Source organism: Saccopteryx bilineata, chromosome 4 (assembly GCF_036850765.1).
Source record: "Saccopteryx bilineata isolate mSacBil1 chromosome 4, mSacBil1_pri_phased_curated, whole genome shotgun sequence".
In the NCBI taxonomy this organism is placed as follows: domain Eukaryota; kingdom Metazoa; phylum Chordata; class Mammalia; order Chiroptera; family Emballonuridae; genus Saccopteryx; species Saccopteryx bilineata.
Window position 1 is genome coordinate 186,413,898 of NC_089493.1, and position 12,872 is coordinate 186,426,769.

The following is a 12,872-nucleotide window of genomic DNA, read 5'->3' on the forward strand; positions in this document are numbered from 1 at the left end:
TGATTACTGTATAAAGTTTATTTTTTTGCTTGGAAACTCTCAATGGAAGTATGAAAGTAATTGACAAAAATCCCAATTTTTTAATGAAAATTCAGGAAAACAAAGTTTAGTGATACGCCCAATCTGTGCCTTTTGGCTCCATAGCTAATTGAATTAAAATTAAAATTTAAATAAATTAAAATTAAATACAATTTAAAATTAGGTTCATCAATCAGACTGGCCACATTTCAAGAGCTCAACAGTCACGTATGGAACATGCTGAACAGTGAAAATATGAAACTTTCTAAGGGACTGTGCTGACCCAAAGCATGTGGTGACTGGTCAATGCAAATATGCAAATCAGCAATCTCAGTTCCATTTTTAGGAAAAGTCTTCCTTCCTCCCCCTCCCCCATGTGTCCAGGGCATGGACCAGGCACCGACCCAGACCCAGAGCCACACTGGGAAAAGCAAGGAGTTGCTTTGTCCCTGGCTGATGGGAGACAAGCACCACCAAACCAGGTGCAACTCTACCCCGGTCAGGGACATAAAGTGCTTCTGCTTTTTCCAGAATTTTACTTACCTGAGTTCACTGGGGATTGGTACTATCGAACAGGTTTATAAATGAGATGGAGGAGACACAGCCCAGTGAAGTATTCAAGTGTGCAGATGAAACTAAGCCCTTCTGGGAGTGGAAATGCCAAATTGAAAAACTATGCCTGAAGGCTTTATGAAGGGACAGACATGCTTCGGACGAGCTTCTCTCTCAGCAAGTATAATGCGATATGGTTAGGTGGAAATGATTTCGCCCTTGCAGGATAATGGATTCTGTTTTCCTAGTTAACAACGGCTAGAACAATGTCAGTTTCATCACCTGGTATTCTCCAGAATAACAAAATCTTGTTGTTGCTCAAAATAGTAAAAATAAATTTGGGCGAATAAATGGTGAAGAAAATATTTCTGACTCACACACAGCATTTGACACTATGTAGCTTTGAAATAAAACTTTCCAGAGATGATATTTTAACTTGTTTTAATTGGTTAGTCATAAACTTCTAAGTAGAAATTAAAGAAAAGCAAACCCTTGTTGCAGGATGGACATAAGCAAACACAGAGAGGCATAGAGGAGTGGAGCGTGTTGTCTGAGAGACAAATAGTTCTTTGTGGCTGAAGCAGAAGTGCATGACAACATGAGTTAATTTTAGAAATGAGTGAGGGTCGTGTCTTATTGCAAAAGTTCTGGATGATATGCTTATCTATAAGGTGAAGAAGAATAACCATTAACAGAAATTATTTAAATAGCAGAACAAATAATCGAATGGGTACTCTAGAAAGATGATTCCAGAGTGATACAGATTAGCGGTTCTCAATGGAGGTCATTTTGCCTCCCAGGCGGACCATTGATAATGTCTGGAGACAGACTTGGTTGTCATGATAGGTTGGGAGGTGACTTCTGTCACCTAGTGGGTACAGAGTAAGGGTGCTTCTAAATATCTAACAATGTAAAGACAGTCCTCATCACAAAGAAATATCCAAAAGTTGGTAGTGCCAAGGTTGAGAACCCCCGAGAGAGATAATGAACTAAAGACTAACCTGAAGCAATACAATTGTTTAGGATCTGTTACAATAGTGAATGTAAGAAATAAGAAGTATGACTACTACACTAATCTGTTTATTATTCTTAAATATGGAAAGGCAGAGTAATGACTGGATGTCCACAGGACTGCAGAGTTAACCTAGAAATCAAAATAAAACTAAAGGCACTCGTGTCCTTTTTATGTTTTGTATAACTTATAGAATCATTTACTCACAAATGTAGTATAAACATAAAATGCAATTAAAGAAAGATATATGCCGCATGGCACATAAAAATAATGGGAAAAGATCTAAACCGACACATCTGGAGACATTTTTTAATTGTAAGGTAAAGGGGGAAGATCTCATAATTTTATAGAGAATATAAAGTTACCTAACAGTTGCAAAAGGAGCTCAGCATCAGAATTCTCCATAACATTAAATTTTATTAGAATTTGAGGGAGAAGTGGTGTACCAAAAGTTCATACCCAAACCAGGTGTCTTTTATCAGCAAAGACAATAGAAATCCAGTCACATTTTACAGGGTGTGAAACATATATGGACAACATGCTCTTATCGCAAAGATTATTTAAAGGTGGTAAGATGTAGTCAATCATAAAACTTGAAGAACTTCACATACAAAGAATTTGTGTCTCTTTTTGCTATTTCGTAAACTCAGGAATTACATTAGATTTTTGCATCTTAACCATGAGAAATGTAAATCCAGTGTAAAGCAAAACTTAATCCTGCTGTTCTGTAGGCCTTAGGTTTCTTTTCCTAACCAGGGATCAACATATCCTGGGCTTCATACAGGTTCTTTTTGCATTTGGTCATTTAAAATGATGATGGTTTTCACCCTGCCAGAGCACTTGCTGTAAAATGAGTAAGACATTGACTGCTTGGATCATTGCCCACATGATTACCTTGCAAAGTTTCATTGTATGTTGTTCCTACAAACTTGTCCCCATGAATGAGGAGTACTTAGAAGAATTAGGTAGCTATAATTATACTTAAGTGATGAGCCTCAGTATGCTTTTTAGAGAAAAAAAAAATCCATGAAATTGTCTGAGTCTCTGGATTTTACTTAATAATGAAAAATGAATAAAACAGGTGATCACCTTTAAAGTTCTACTTAATTTAATAATTCCCTTTCCTTGTCTTGAAACAGAAAATTTTCTTCTTGGGAAAGACTCAAGAGGTTTCAAGACAGGAATGGTAATGAATGAAAATGTTTAAATACGATTCAGAAGAGACAGTGGGGCGTTTAAAATATACGTGACAATACCACTGGTGTTTGTTCTATATTTTTAAATCCTGAATTCTTTCAAAGTTGATTTTGAATATTTTGGGGATTTGGAAGAAATTTTTAACATATATTTTCTGGAACTTACAGTTTTATTTTTACATTAAAAATTATTAAAATTGTTCTAAAATAGCACATAAAAATTTCATATATTGGAAAGCAAATAAAGCCATATTTCTATGTGTTGAGTCAAAAAGACAGAAAATGCTCTAGATTTTTTGAAACAAAGAGTTAAATTATAAAAAGATATATATATTCTAAACATATATTTTAAAACACACAGATATATATTCTAAACATATATACATAATTAGATGTTCAAAGGGAGCTTTTAGTGTTTATTTGTTTTCATGACCAAAATAAATGTTTAGAATACTTACTTTAAATGTTTCCAGGCTAATATTACCCCAGCTATGCACTGATAAAATCACTAGTATACCATGGTCTGAAATAGACTGAGATCTATTTTATGTGTCTTAGAAGTACACTTCGATGAATATTAACCAGCTGAATATCCTTGTGTCACTAGCACCCAGACAAAGAAACAGATCACCCATGGCACCCCAGTTGACCCCCTCTGCTTCCCCAAAGGTTGTCCTTTATCCTAACTTCTTAGAGCATAGAGTACTTTTGTTTGTTTTATTGTATGTAAAGGGTTACACAGTATGTGTACTTTCACGTGTGAAATCTTCAGCTCCACGTTATGTTTGTATGATTCATTCATATTGCAGTCGTTATTATTGCTGTGTAGTATCCTGGTATGTGAACATACCTCAGTTTATGCTTCTGCTGCTAATGATGGTTTGAGTACCTCTCCAGGTTTCAGCTATTATCAACAGTATTCTATGAACAGTCTGTCATGTTTCCTTTGGTAAACATTTTTACACATTTATGATGTGTACAAATACCTAGAAATGAAATTCCTGGGTCATAGAGATGCCGTATGTTCACCTCCATTAGGGAAAGCCAGACAGACTTCCCAAGAGGCTGCACCACGTGTACGCTCCCAGTCGCTGTGTTTGAGAATTCTGGTTGCTCTACATCCTCATCAATACTTGCTATTTTCTTTCTATTATTTCTGTATTTTCTGAGTGACTCCTCAGTGGTTTTAATTAGTGGTTATAATTTGTACTTCCTCAGTAACTTGATAATGTTTCTCAACCATTTGTGCACTCTCAAAGAGAAGTTTTTGATGCAGAGAACTGTTCATGATGTGACAGATGGGCAGGAAAGGAGAAGAGTATGTGTTAACCCACTCTCTTCCGGAAGTACTCATAGCTAAACTGTGGCCATGCTTCTAGAATGAGGCTGCTTCAGCTTCCACTCTTGGTACCTGGGAATGCTGGAGAGTGCATTTCTGTGGTAGCTGCCTTTCTGTCCTTTGAGAGTTGCAACCAGAATGACTTCTGTCTCACCCTGCCTTTCAAATTCCTACCAGTGCCTCCCATTTGTAGAACCAATCAAGAAATGAGGCGAGAGAATCTAGAAGTGTCATTTTCAGACTTTCCGCATACCACCCTCCTTCCCAGGAGAGAGAAAAGGTTGGAGAGTCAGGAATCAAGCTATGCGTGAACTGACTGCGTGGGCAAGGTACCTTTTACTGTAGCCCTCTAAGTGTCAAGGAGCGAGGAGGCTCAGGAGAGCTATAACCATACAATCTGCACATAAATATATATAAAAAATTTTCAGCAACTAGTGAATCAATATTTTGCGTGCATGTGCGTACTTTCCAAAGTGTTCTAGAGAGCTAGAAAGTAAAGTACTTACCTTTATGGTCCTTATAACTACAAAGTGAATGAAGAAAAGTACACACGGAATATCCATGAAGAATACAGACCATGGGGAGGCTGCCTTGTGGTGAAAGACTATGAGTATGAATGAAATGACTTGTCTGAATGCAGGAAGGAGGAAATGACAGCTAAGGTAGTTAGGCCCGAGTGGGGGTGAGCTTCATCTCAAAGGGTACTGATGTTTGAAGAGGTCCAGGGGAGGAGAAAAGGCATTCTGGGTAAATGGAGCAATGCAAGTGGTCTGAAGAATGCAGGATTGAGCCGTAACATCTTCCTCAACTGTTAACAGTGTATTTAATTTTGATTTTTAAGTTTCCTTTAGAAGAATATCTCAGAATCAGTAAACTTAAGTAGTATAACAAGATGGTTGTTGACTTGGAAACCCGGACACCTCAGTGCAGTTGAAATGAGGGAGCTCAGATGTTAGCTCAGAGAGGGGAAGCCTGAGGAAAACCTCTGTGAGGGGTTGTATAGAAGACAGTGTCTGTTTTTCTCTTTGTTTGTTTGTTTGCTTATTTGCTCAAAAAAGGAATAGTTCCAATCAGTGCACTACAGTTAAAAGCACTGAGCTATAAATTCAATGCATGTTTTAGACAATTGCTATCTAATAATGAAACAGACCATTTCTGTAGATATGATGGCTCCAATGCTGAGTTAATCTAACAGAAGTTAAATGACGTAGACAACCAGAGAGAGAAGATTCCTACGGTCAGAATAAAGATGATCACAAAGTCCATTTTAATCTGGAAAAAAAAAATGGGGGTAAATAGGATGGCACTTAGCAAGAAACCTGGAAGTGTGTCAGTTTACACTTTAATAACCGACATGATTAGTTTTTCTCACGTGCCTACCCTCTGCCAGGTACTTATTCAGGAGACGGGTCAATAAAGTAATTCAGCGCTCCCTAAAATAAGTGAGCAGGAACTCTAGTTTTAAAAGATACTTCAGGCCCTGGCTGGTTGGCTCAGTGGTAGAGCGTCGGCCTGGCGTACGGAAGTCCCAGGTTCGATTCCCGACCAGGGCACACAGGAGAGGCGCCCATCTGCTTCTCCACTCCTCCCCCTCTCCTTCCTCTCTGTCTCTCTCTTCCCCTCCCGCAGCTGAGGCTCCACTGGAGCAAAGATGGCCCGGGCGTTGAGGATGGGTCCTTGGCCTCTGCCCCAGGAGCTAGAGTGGCTCTGGTCGCGACAGAGCGACGCCCCAGATGGGCAGAGCATCGCCCCGCCCCCTGGTGGGCGTGCCGGGTGGATCCTGGTCGGGTGCATGCAGGAGTCTGTCTGACTGTGTCCCGGTTTCCAGCTTTGGAAAAATACAAAAATAAAATAAAATAAAAGATACTTCATGGAAAAGTAATGCTGAAAAATTCTGCATCCGTTTACCCTCTTCATGCTAATTCACAAAATATAAGACACATTTATGGCTCTCTGATGTTCTTTCGTAAATAAATTTGCTTAACCTCTGAATCACCCAGCATTTTTCAAATTTACCTAAAAATTGTTTTTCTTTCCTCCCTCCCCTCATACTCTCCCTCTACCTCTGAAAACTGTATAGTTATGTTAACTAGTGTCACCCTTATACATTCCATTAGCAAAAACATTTTCATTTTTAAGTATTGTGTTAACCCAGAATAGGCACTTGCACAGGCCTCATGGCTCTAGCTGTAGTCACAGCCGCTGCCTGTGGGGGGTCTACAGTCTAGGAAGGGCAATAGATGGGCACAAGGCGCCGTGACAAGCAGTGCTCTAGGTGGTCAGTGCATGCTCTGTGTAAACACATGGATAGGCACGTGTCACGGTCTTGATGAAAGAGCAGGAACAGAAAAGACTTCCTGGCGAAGGCCATGCACAGCTAGGATCTATAGGAAACTCAGGAGTTACAGGCTAAGAAGGAGGAGTTTTTGCAAACCAGGAAATTCCAAGTTTGAGGAGTTATTAAATATTATTAGTAAGCATGTATGATATGTTCATGAATGGCATGGTGCGTTTTTAAAGACATGCTTAATAGGGACCTGATGTTTAAAGTATATAAACACAGATTATTATTATTTTGTATTTCAGAGTTTCTTGCAGGGTCACTACAAAAGTTATCAAAGCTCAGAAGTATATATACAGTCTTAAGTGTGGGGAACAAGCACTGATACTCTTGAGTCAAAAGCCTTGTGTGGAGTGCAAATTTATCCTCTGTGTAAATGTTGTCAGTCACTGGGAATGCTCTGTCTCGTGAAGCATCCCCCCCCCCTTACATTAAGATGAAATCAACCTTTCCTTTGTTGTTATTATTCTCTTCTTTCCCAAGTGACAGGAGGGGATAGAGAGACAGACTTCTGCATGTGCCTCAACCAGAACCTACCTTGCCACCCCCATCTGGGGCCGATGTTCTGCCCATCTGGGGCCATATTCACAATAGAGCTATTTTTAGTGCCTGAGGAGGAGGCTCCATGGAGCCATCCTCAGCTCCTGGCACCAAGGTACTCAAACCAGTAACCATGGCTACAAGAAGGGAAGAGAGATAGAGTGAGAGAGGCAGAGAGAGACAGAGAGACAGAGAGAGAGAAGGGGGAGGGGGAGGGGGAGGGGTGAAGAAGCAGATAGTTCCTTCTCCTGTGTGCTGTGACTGGGAATTGAACCTGGGACATTCACACACTTGGCCAACACTCCACCACCACTGAGCCAACCAACCAGGGCCTAAATCAACCATTCTGTAACTTTTGCCTGCCCCAGGTCTGCCTTCTCGAGGGGCACAGTAAAAGCTCTGGGCTTTATTACATTGGGAGTAAGTACCAGAAGTCATTTTCTGTTGGTGATAGAATTTAAAACCGAATCTATCTAATGGAGTTTTCAGCCCATTCATTTTAATAGCACACAGTTCACCACTTTTAACATGTGAAATATATTTGTATGTCTTAAAGTTTTCTTAAGACTCTGATATAAATACTGAGTTTTCTATAACCCTGTATCAAGGGAGTATTTGGGGATTTTGTTTGGGCATCTTTTTGTAGAAATGTTAGATCCTAGGAGCATTTTCATAATTCAGCAGGGTCTGCAATGTTAATGGACCCGAGCAGCAGGACCCTTGGACCACATACTATAATTACTCCTCAGAGTGCTTGTAATTTCAGTTCCGGAGCCCAGTGCTGACTGTTACTCATTTGTTTTTCTGCTCTTATTGAAAGGGACTCACAGCAGCCTTCTGATTTTGGAAATCTATTGCTTTTGCTCAAGTCTAAGTTGGTCGTCCAAATTTAAATGATGGCCGTGGAAAAAAAAAACATAGTATGGATTGGAAACAGTAATGGTGGAGAAATACATATTTTCTATGAGCAAAAGATTCTTCTACAAGCATTTAAATCTCTCAGGGACAAATTAGAGTTTTCTTTCAACTCGGGCTTGAGAATACAACTTGACGTTCAGAATACTAAGGTATATAAGGAAAAGATGTTCTTTTCTTGATTGAAAATTAGTCGATAACTTAAAATTCCAATTTCAACATGAGATACAGGAAATAAAACTTAATACTGTGTGTGTGTGCACGTGTGTGTGCTTGTGCAGTTGGCATTTCAAAATTAGCATGCATAGAACTTGTTTTTCAACTCGTTAAAATTACTTTGTCTTGGTTTTGAACAGAATTGGGATTTTAGATATGCTCTCATTCAATTAAAGTCAAGCCCATGATTTTATAAAATAAGGAAAATAAAGCTAATACAAGTTAAATAGGATTAGAATTAGATGTGAAATATCTCTAAGCGTGTTTACCCTGTGAGATTAGTGTATATATTTTTTTTACTTGCAAATAGGCCAATGGTGTTGTAAAAAAAAATAGAAGCATTTTGACTACTCACATAGTGACAGTCGTCTTATTTGAGTTAGTATGGTCAAGTGCAAGAAGGAGGATGCCTTCATCCGAAAAGGAAACCCAGCTCTCATATCACGTAATGCTCACGATTTCTGACTTTCATGGCGTTTTTCTTTTTTCCTTTTTTTTTTCTCCATCAGGGAAGTCATCTTTCAGGATTTTATCTATGAGGAACTTCTTAAGGTAAGGACATTTAATCGATACAAATTTTATAAAAAAATGATCATAACAGGTTTATTGCATGCCATTATCTGTGTTTTCAAATAGAAAGTACAGAATATAAAGGGCTGAGAAAAGCAGTCACTCTAGTAATTGTCAGCGACCAGTGGGGCTGACGCGGGAAACGAAGGTGCTCAGAGAAGATGTCTCCGCATGGCTGACAATTAAGCCAAAGGAATTTATTACTTTATTTCATGTGGTCTCTCTCTTGTTTTGGTAAACTTTGATTGAATCTGCCTGTTGAGTTAAAGGAGCATACAGGCATTTAGAAGCAAAGCTAATGGGCATAAATAAAGGTTTATTCCAAATAATAAGTCATTTATTTTGTTTTCCATAAAGAAACCCCAATCCAATATAGTTGCTTTTAATTTGGGGTTCTTGAAATAATGAGAGCCTATCATAAAAAAGGAAAACGAAGTTCATAAAAGTGCACGGATCCTGAGATTTGCTCCGTGGTAGGTGATTCGCTCCCTCCTATAATCTGGCTTAATTATTTTTCATGGTTCAGGTACCTATTTAAAAATGCAAAGTTTATTTAAGTCTGTTTACCTGTGTGCTGTTTGTCTCTGCTACTATAACGCAGGCTCCGTGAGAGCACAGGTTTTTTTCCCTCAAACACCAACACTGCTCATTGGTTGGTGGAGCCCTTAGCACATTGGAGGTAGTCAAAAATATTTGCTAATTGAATGAATAAATATCCTTGCTGCATTTTAAATGCATAGCCACTCCTTAATGTAATTTACATTAAGCGAATCAGTTGAAATATTTAAAAAGCATCGCTTGAGAGTCATGGGCTTCTTAAGTTTTGTCAAGGAAGCAGCACAATTTTTTATGGCAGGTCATGTGGTACAACGTGTATCCTCTTTAAAAACAAGGAAGGTAGAGATAGAAAACTGCATGCTTGTGATTCCAGAATAAGAGAAAATCTTACCCTCTCAGTGCAAACACCATCTATAGTCTGGCTACACAAAGCTATTAATCCTACAAACAAATATGTTTCTTTCTTGTTGGCGAAAAAGGCTCTCAAATTTAATTAAAGTCAATAAAGAAATTAAAAGCTTAATGAGAGCAAGAATCCTCTGAGTGTGTTCATGCTGTTACCAGCCTGTGATGTTGTAAAAGATGGAATTATGATTTTATTACCAGACAAGCAAGAAAGGGGAAGGATGAGGAGGAGAGTTCTGCAAAACTTCCTGCTGAGGGACGTGTCCCAGTGAAAACTGTTGTGCCTCATCAAGTCAGCGGAGAAATTAAACATGAAAGGATGGCTTCTAAACATAATCACCTATTATTTAAAGCACAGATGTACAGATAATTTAAGACTGATCTACCAAGATTCCTAGTCAATGTGGAACTTGGTGGAAACTCTACAATAGTGACCACGATCTCTTCCAAAGTAATCTCTAAGTGACGGCATTGGCCTGAACCAGAACAGAACATTTTTTATTAGTTTACTTTAAAAGTGTATATTATCCAAACTAGAAATTCATTACGAACTTCTAGGTTTTCACACTCAGACTAACACCGCTCCCATGAGGTGTCCAAGGCTTCCCTAACAGTGGTCAGAAGTGAGATGTGTGGGTGCAATCCCAGACTGCCCTGCACCCACTGCCTGCAGAGCAGTGCAGGGTCCCAGACACACGCAGGTTCTCACCACTTCTACCTTCTATGAGACCACGCCCCTCGACTTCACCTCTGGTCTTCCACGTTTTTACCTCTTTGGGCGTTGCTCCTCTCCTGTGTCGTCCCCTCGACCAGCTTTCCACAGTTCCTAAACCTTGCTCACTGTGCTCTGTGGAACAGCACCCTGTCCAGGGTCGGTTCCCAACTTGCACTTCCAGCTGCTGGGATAGATTCCAGCCACCAGTGGCCGTTCCCTGGAATAGTGATTTGGAAAACCATTATCTTACTTGTTCTTTTAATCTTTCCTTAATGTACCTATGGCTCACTTTTATTTTATTTTATTATTTTATTTTATTTTTTTCAGTGACAGAGAGAGAGTCAGAGAGAGGGATAGACAAGGACAGACAGGAATGGAGAGATGAGAAGCATCAATCATTAGTTTTTCATTGTGCGTTGCAACACCTTAGTTGTTCATTGATTGCTTTCTCATATATGCCTTGACCATGGGGCTACAGCAGACTGAGTAACCCCTTGCTCGAGCCAGTGACCTTGGGTCCAAGCTGGTAAGCTTTGCTCAAACCAGATGAGCCCGCGCTCAAGCTGGCAACCTCAGGGTCTTGAATCTGGGACCTCCACATCCCATTCTGATGCTCTATACACTGTGCCACCGCCTGGTCAGGCTAGCTCACATTTATTTTAATGTTTACTATTAGAAGCATTTGCGGTCTTAATTTAGAAGTTTGGTTATGTATTTGTGACCAAGAATATGTCATAGGAATTTAACTCTTGTTTATAGCAATTAGCCTGTGGTAAAATTGGTTTCATTAAGCATCGTTTCACTTCACATTGCAGTTTCCAAGAACCTATCAGTGATGTTGAGTGAGGACTTATTGCATTGTACAATTAATTTTACCAGTTTCTTTTTACTTTTTTAAGATGTGACTGTTTAAAAATTTAAAATTCTATACGAAGCTTTCTTTTGTCGTTCATATTGTATTTCTGTTGGCCAGCATGGCTCGAAAGAATTGTCAAATGTTCCCTTCAGAGTGTTACACAGAATTTACTTTTAAATTAGTCACTTAAATGAATTAAATGCTTAAGAAAGGTGATGTGTTTTCAAGTTGAGATGATAAACTCTAAATAGAATTTATACAAAACAAAATAATACTGAGATTCTATTACATTATAACTAATACCTATTAATGTTCATGAATGACATGCTAATACAAAATAATCTTTGAAATACAGTAATTTTTGCAGTATGTTAGGTAAAAGAACATTCTAATTTGTTGTGAGACTTGGAATACCATCTAGAATATCTAACTACATTTGACTACTTTGAACAGATGTATTTTCATTCTTCACAACTATGTAGAACCTGCACTAAAACTTACCTATTTATTTCAAGGACCACCTATGGGCAAAAATAAGTTTTAACCTTCATAAATGAAGTTATTCTAACCAGAAATCTTAATGATATTTTTAGTCTGATCCAAATTCCTTTGCATATAGACCTTGGTCTGAGTAATTCAACCGGCCATACAAACTGTCAGAAAAAAATATTCTTGAGGTTGAAACAGTTCTGATGAGAAAGAAGGTATCTTTCATCATTGTCATTTGTTTGCTTACTTTAAAGAGATATTCCACATTCTCCTGAGGTGTATTTTAAAAGAAGAAATACTTAACAGTTAAACAGAGACACCAGTTCACAGTTACGAGTTTAATTTAAGTAGAAAAGATAAATTGAGTCTTAATTAGGGTCCTTGAGCACATAAAGTTTCTAAAGAATTCTTGGTTTTTTAGAGCATTATAATACCCTCTCTGGTAAATACTGTTTAGAATTTCCAAATGATAGGGTTTTTTCCAGTCTAAATGGAGTTGAGTCTTCTTACCATCAGATAATTATATAATAGTGATAATTGGTTGTTTGAGGATAGGCTCTTGTGATGGAAATCTCTCTGGAAAGAGTGTCTATTTTTCACTCCATGCTTATATGAATCTCATGTTCATGCTGATGATACTTAGTTATAACTTTTACATACTGATTATTATGACTGCCAACAATTTCTCCAATACTCAGCAGTTTAGAATAGCAGCTTTGTTATGCTTACTGATTCTGTGGGTTTAGAATATAGGAAGGTTAGAGCTCAGATCAATTTTCTCTGTTTTAGGATGTGTGTCGTCTCTCAGCTGGAGAGACTCAGCAGTTGAGAGTGAGTGACCTGGAGGTGTCTTCATTCACAAATATGGGGTTAATTTTAGCTGTCAGCTTCAACCTTAACGTGATCTCTCGAGGGATGGCTCTGTATGTGGTGTCTTCATGTGTTTTGGGCTTCCTCCTAGCATGTCTTCCTTAGAAAGCTGAGATCCGTATGTAGCAACTCAAAGTTCTACAAGTAGAGTGTTCCATTGAGTAAGACAAAAGCTGCACTGGCTTTAATGACCTCAGGCAGCATACCATGTCAATTCCACCCCATCCCATTAGCTGTAATCTTAATACCAACCCCACCCAGACAAAAGGGAAGAAGGGAA

At 38.7% G+C, this 12,872-nt stretch overlaps 1 non-coding gene across 1 annotated transcript; it reads right to left on the reverse strand.

Annotated features, from left to right (window-relative positions):
* Positions 1-390: 390 nt before the first annotated feature.
* On the reverse strand, positions 391-526 carry LOC136336687 (small nucleolar RNA SNORA48). Its single transcript, XR_010731518.1, has one exon. It is a non-coding gene; the product is annotated as a small nucleolar RNA SNORA48 (small nucleolar RNA).
* Positions 527-12,872: the final 12,346 nt, after the last annotated feature.